Here is a 7,350-nt window from a genome sequence, read left to right as displayed (position 1 = left end):
TCTTCCTTGGTATATGGAAGATCTCCTTCCACCATATTCGACAGAGAATTCTTTTTATCACCTTCTTCGCATAGCGCGTCCCTTTCAGAAGATTTTGCTGCCCGAGTTGCTCATTGCCGTTAAATCGCCCGGCAAATCACGGAAGCTACCCAAGCTGAGCGCAAATGTTGCTGCGACAACAAACGCCGTGATCTCCGTTTTCACCCTGGAGAGAAAGTCCTGCTTTGGACTCCAATCCGAACTCCAGGCCTCTGTGAGAAGTTCCTTCAACGCTACATTGGCCCATACCCCGTTGTGCAGCAAACATCTGCAGTGAACTATCTTCTGCGCCCAGTACACTCCGTCACTGACCGGCGCCGCCGGAATGCCGAAATTGTTCACGTCTCGCGGATGAAGCCCTTCCCTCCCCGTTTAGATAATCTCTAATCTGCGGCCAGGTTGGCCGCTTCCACGACGGGGGGAAGTTAGTGTAAGCACTATTAACGTACTTCCTCGTTTTTATTTGTACATACACTGTAAACGAAAATACCCCCACATGGGAATTATAACAAGTTGATGTGCCCTATATACTCCCATCCTTGAATATTCACTCCGATGTATGGGAGGAATACAACGGCATTCCCTCGTTCCACTCCGCTCACTACCTGTGGGAGGATAAGGGCGGACATGACGTGATTTTATTCCGCCTTCAAAATTTTGTTCTCTGCGGGAACTGCGCACAGGGAGTTTTAAAAACTCCCCTGCCGGAACAGGTTGGTCACGTGGTGCTTCCCATAAGGCTGTGCGCCGCGCGAGCGACCGGCCGCGTTCGGCGGAGTCGGCGGTGCTCATGGCTGACGGTTTGTTTACATCTGTGAAGTGTTGTTCCGTGCCAGCGTTTCGCCGACTTTCTTTCCTATACTTCCTTCCAGAAAGTGTTATAGGCGTGTCAGAAGCTCACTGTATCTCATCTTTATGTACGTTAGCTGTGATCACTCGGCTGGCAGCGATGAATGCAAGGGCAACGACTTCAAGTGCGGAAAAAGGCTTAGGTGTGACCACGAAGCTGCCGGTTGACTCGTGATGTCGGCTCAGGTTTCTGGCTGTGATTTCGCGTTGCGTGACCTTGACTTGTGTTCCTCAGTGCGTGAAATGCCACTTTTTTGTCCTTTTGAGTATATGCTGACAACGTCCGGTGTAAACTGCCGCGTAGCAATGGCAACAGCAGCCACTGTTCGAGGGACCACGTCCGTGATAGCCGCACATGAATGCCATATTCCGACTTCGTTACTGTGCTGTGCGCTGCTGCCAGTAAGTAAGATCGTGGTGCAAGCAATTCTTTTTATGAACCTGTGTATGGATATCCTCGCTCAGGAAATACGGTGGGACGTAAGTACGTACTGTGAATAAAGCTTCTTACTGAGCGATGTGAATCGAATTGTTATCGCGCAGTTCTGCTTTGATGACGTCGTTGCTTCAGATATTGCATTAACATCATGCTCCATCAAAGATACTGATTTAGGAGCATACCTGCTGGCTCCTAACGTGAAGATTCGTTTGCCAGATTAGCAATATAGCTCCGTTTCACAACCGAGAGACATTGCTTGGACGCGGAGCAAGTGGTGCGGTCAAAAAAATGTATGACTACGCAATTTTCGGTGTTACGTGGACTGCTACGGGTCGTGCTCGCATCTAATTCACATCTAACTCACATCTAATTCACATCTAATAAATTGATTGTCCCGCAACCATTCTTTCGCACGAAGCTAATGTTGTCATGAAGCACGCGCACGTACATTTTTCTTGCGTACTGTAACTAACGCACTACTTTTTGGCCGCGGACGCCGGCAGTGTGCGAAGTCGCTACAGCGCCCACAGATTGGCATTCTAATTTTGAAAAAGTAAGCCATGAACATTGTTTTTTTCAATATTCTAAATTAACAGTTCCTTGTGGATTTAGGTTTCATGTTCCTTGCAGAGAGGCAGATCTCATATGTGCGAGCCTGTGAGTCGTAATTCTGAAAACAGTACAGCTGCTCGCTAGGCCGTTTCGAGGCACACAAAATCGTGGCTTTATATACTGGCAGGGTTGCTGTTGTTGTGTGTCGCGTGTACGTTGGATGTCTTTCCTAGTTCCTCATCGGATGCTTCTCTCAAATGTTTGTCTTTATGTATGTCATGGTTTGATCTCGCTCACTTGTTTCGCAGAATTTGGCTTATTGTTGTGCCTATATTTCGAAAGTTGACCCGTAGCTTCTACATATAAAATTCTTCATGCAATTTGACGTGATAATTTTTTTATACTCCGGTGCAGCTCGAAAACCTCCGTCCAGCCCGAAATAAAAATAAAAATAACATAAAAAAAAAACTCCCCTGGCACCACGCAAAAATTCCGCCCGCACGGGGTAAGAATTATACTCCGATCATTCGGAGCATATAAACTCCCAACCGGGGGTTCGCTAGAGGACAAGCAGTATACTCCCACCAGAGAGTTATTTCCGTTTACAGTGTAGACATCATCAGCTTCCCAGTTCTTCTACTTCATCGCGCATGAGCTGGGGCGTTTCATTTTTGGAATAAAAAGCGCTTGACAGCTTGGTCGGTCTCGGTCTTATAATATATATATATATATATATATATATATATATATATATAGAGAGAGAGAGAGAGAGTCTACGAGCTTTTATAACACCATCAAACCGGTCCGGCCGAAACATCACAAATATCTTTCTGGCGTTTTTCAAAGTGGATATCTTCAAATAACTATGCAGTCGATCGTCATCATCATCAGCCTATATTTATCTCCACTGCAGGACGAAGGGCTCTCCCTGAGATCTCCAATAAACCCTGTCTTGCACTAGCTGATTCCAACTTGCGCCTGCAAATTTCCCAACTTCATCACCCCTACTAGTTATCTGCCGTCCTCAGCTGCACTTTCCTTCTCTTTGTGCCCATTCTGTAACTCTAACGGTCCACCGGTTACCAATCCGAGGCATTACATGCCCTGCCCAGCTCCATATTTATCTCTTAATGTCAATTAGAATATCGGCTATCCCCATTTGCTCTCTGAGCCACACCGCTCTCTTCCTGTCTCTTAACGTTAGGCCTAACATTTTTACTTCCATCGCTCTTTGTACGGTCTTTAACTTGTTCTCGAGCTTCTCGAGCAGTTGATAGGAACGCCTATTTCTCAACTATTGACCCTTTTCGCGGCGATCCCGTGGGCGCTGCCATGTTTGATCACGTGGTGACGCGTCCATTGCTTGCCTCAACTGCCTCCGTTGCCTCCTTGCTTACAATGGAAGTGTATGACGCCGGCGCGGCTTAGAAAACCTCTGTTTTCGGAGATATCGTAGACGTTGACTAGGTGGACGACACGAAGCTTTGATCACAGCTTCAGAGAACATGCAAAAGCGCTTTCCGGGCTGATTAAGCAATGTCCAAACGGCGCACGCAGCGTATATGGTGCTTGTTCTAAAAGCCAGGCTAAATATGTATTCCAAGCTATCCAAACATTCCGCTCATGAATTCAGTCAGGATTAGTGTGTTTTGCTCTTTGTTCTTTATTCGGTAAATATTTTGAAGCAGTGGCTTGTCAGTTTCTGACTCGGTGAAGTTCCTCGGTGCGGCCACTATCTGTTTATTTTCTGCCTAATCGCTCGCGGGTGTGCTCAGTTCCGATAGATTTGTTCTTGCTGCGCAGAAGGCTTGAAGCGTAGCTGTTTTGTACATTGTAATACCTTGTAGCAAATATATATTACAGCTAGTAACTCGCTTACTCTTGTGGACCGTCACGAAACATTCAGCTTCGACCATTCGTGCGCCATCGGTGTAGTCCGTCATTTATTGTGCGTATATAGTGCGCATATATTCCAAGTGTGCGCCCATTCACTTATTCTTGACACGTCGGCGAGTGGGCGTAAGTTTTCCTGCCATTTGGGACAGATGTGCACAGATAACGTGCGCGAAGTTTACTATGACAGGAAGCGGCGCTACTCCCTTTGTCATTGTTTAACGAGTGGTACTCACTCTTCCGGATGTTCTCGGGATGATGCCCTTATTTTGAAGATTAGTGATACAAGGCAGGCGGATGAGCAAATTTCTGTATCCTCGAGGAAAGCCGTACATTAGGAAGTGCCGGTAACACGTTCGGACAGTTGCAGCAGCGGTCCGCGAACTTGGCCACATAGATTCATTCTATTCCTTAACCTGCCAGTCACTATTTTTGCAGCCAACTACTGCACACGTCTTCAATCCACATGATTCAATCTAGCACGATTGGAGCACAGTGTGTTAGCGAAAACTCAGTTGCATTTCCGACAGCTGATCGCACAGAAGCGGTGCTGGTTTCGTATTCGTGCGCGGTCGCTGAGGAGAGGTATGGCGCGCCGCCGTGAGCGCCATCTCGTTTCTCTAAAACAAACTGCTCCGCGAAAAGGGTCAATATATGTATATTCCACGTCTGCGAAATGATAAAGTGTTGCACTAAACTTGCGCATATCCCAAGTACTTTGGTAATGGACGTCATGCGAAGCATTTTGCCATCATCGTCAGGCAGCATATAGTAATCGGCCTAAGTTAGTAGACAACTTGGGCCACTGGGTCGGCATGGTAATGTTATGCCACGCATAGGTGGATGCATGTGAGCAATTTACCACATTCTTGTCATGCATGTCATGAAATTCAAGGGAATCATTTCATGGCTTGACATACAGACCATGGCATATATTGCAATGACTTTATGACATACATGGCATGACATGTCATTAATGTCACACATGCATACATTCTGGATATAAAACCCATATTAATAATATATGTAGTGAATGAAATGCATGTCGTGTCAATAAAACCAATGTTGCCATTTATTTTTATGACATTCACGTCATGACATATTGTCATTTATGTCAGTTCCATATTCTAACAAAATATATATCAGGATATCCATCACATGAATGAAATGGCATGCATGTCATGATATCATCATACCGTAGTACTGAAGCAGCGCACTTACCAGGACAAAGTGGAGAGAGACAAGAAAACACGACACTCGCTGGACTAACGACTACTTTATTTTAGAACGAACACTTCATCTTTATATATCTGCGCACCCTCAGACGTCAAAGATGTGCAAGGCAAGATTAACAGCACCATCAAAATCACATACCCGCGCACACTCGGGCGTCAGAGACAGGCAACATATATAACATGGAGTGCAATCCTACCCTAAGTGTTTCACCTCTAACAAAATTAGTTTTACAAATTTATTCTAGTGGGCTTCCAGAAACGGCAACCAAACCATGTCTCAGAAGAACAGATGTTTGACTGATACAACCCTCTTTTTTCTCGTAAATGTGAAAAGCTTCCACTATTTCCCTGGTCAGCTGATCCTTATGGACTCACACCCCTTTGACAATGTGCAGCTGGACGCCCACTTGCCACTTGCCCACTTGCCTATAGCGAAGAACATTCGCACTTGGTAATTTATAAAGAATTTTGCGTGCCACGAAGACTCTCAAAGTAATTAGGCCAGTATATTTTGTCTATTTTGTCTATTGTGCTGTGACAAAAATTACATATTCCATATGGCCAAACCTGTACAAAGAGAATTACACAATAATCGCGGTTTCTGCTTTGTGTATACCACTGCAGTCGATTGTTATTATACTGCAGTTGAAACTATAACTTTATAAGGCGCAAAAATTACGATGTGCGCGAAATAGTTACCTAAGTTAATCAGGGCTGGTAAGGTTAGAAACCCGAACATGCTGTAACTGTAACTGCTGTAACTGAATCAGCTGTAACTGCAGTCCAAATTTGTGGCTGCTAATTGTCAGTGAAATTATAATGAGACATAGTCGCAATGTATTTGACACTGTAACTGGAGATGTACTAAACACGTGGCCTCAAATTTTTCTATTGCTTTATTTCTTCTACACGGTGCGTAAAAACATACTAAGTGAAATATAAAACTCTTGTCCAAAAACTAAGCGATCACCAGCATGTCAAGAAAATTGTAGAGCTCCCAGGTAAATGCAAATGTATGACTAAGGACAGGTCTTTCGTTCTTGCTCATGAAATCCAGCACAGCGCCATTTTTTAGGATAGTACAAATGGTGAAGAGGAACGAAACAGTTGTTTGTACTCTTCAAACACATTGCATTTTTACCATTTGTACTGAGAAGCACTTCTGTGTGCCAAAGATCAAGCAGCCTCTCTGCTAAATACCAGCTGGAGAGTAACTGAAATATTACTTTCCTGCTCAGCTAGGTAACCTGCCATAACGTTTTCGGGCATAGGCATTTATAAAGTTTGGCTTTGTCACATACAGGTGTTGTGCTCCTTTTTCGTAGTCCATGCCTTGTGCTTAGTAAGTAGCACGAATGAATTCAAATCTTTATCTCTTCGGTGTCTTAGCATGTGCTGCTAGCCTGAGTTGGAAGTTTGCCCTTGTTTTGTACATTTCTTCGTCTGTCGTCTCTCCTACACTATCCGAAATCATATCTTCGGCATCGTATAGAAAGTGCGACTTTTATTATCCTACCGAAATGTTTATTACCAGGTTGAATAGATCCACGAACAAAGTCAATTAGGAAATTTTTACTACCTGTTTAGTGCTTTAAGTCTTTAGAACCCACATTTTGATCAGCAGCATTATCGCTGTTTGAACGAAGCTCTGAGTGGCTCGGGAACAGCAGAATTTCCATGCTGCGCCTCGTTGCCCTCTCGATATATTGCAGAGTAACATTTTGTTCGTGGCTACGAAGAGGCAACAATATCGAAGCAGCTGACTAACCGACGTTTTCATGGCAATGTGTGTTAGCTGCCGAATGTAATTTTTTAAATCCACATAAAACACTATTTGAAATTTGTGACTGATACGCTGTATTTCATGTAAATGCAATAGTTACGAAATAAATTTTCGCTGCAATTCGTAAACACCATGGAAGGCCGTACGTCTAACGAACAGCACGGAAAGCGTGCCTCAACGCTTAACTGGCAGCTCAATATTTCGTTAAGTATCGTCGTGCACCACCCTACAAGATATCTAACAAAAAAAAAACTGTGGTTCTAATCTACACCTTGAAGGTGGTTGGACAGCGAAGCTGCAAGCGACACCCACAACAATTACCCATTGTTGCGTCACTTGAATTCACACACGTGGCTGTACAAAGAGTGAAACCAGAGACAATTGAAATGTACTTAACCACACCCTTTATTACGTCACAACGACATTATATTCACGCTGTTCTTTTGGCGTCTTTACTTTCCGTGGTCTACCCATGTTAGCCTGGAACGAAATGAATGAGTTGCTAGACCGTCGTGACGTCACTACGTGATTTCTATGATTTTGGGTACTTTTCCACTCGC

The 7,350-nt window shown here is 44.3% G+C and overlaps 1 protein-coding gene across 4 annotated transcripts in view; it reads left to right on the top strand.

Annotated features, from left to right (window-relative positions):
* Positions 1 to 7,350, top strand: part of LOC119462826 (uncharacterized) — an 88,694-nt gene that overhangs the window by 12,671 nt on the left and 68,673 nt on the right. The window lies entirely within an intron of this gene.

The sequence above is a fragment of the Dermacentor silvarum genome, chromosome 8, assembly GCF_013339745.2.
Source record: "Dermacentor silvarum isolate Dsil-2018 chromosome 8, BIME_Dsil_1.4, whole genome shotgun sequence".
In the NCBI taxonomy this organism is placed as follows: domain Eukaryota; kingdom Metazoa; phylum Arthropoda; class Arachnida; order Ixodida; family Ixodidae; genus Dermacentor; species Dermacentor silvarum.
This window is presented reverse-complemented; position numbering and strand designations above follow the sequence as displayed.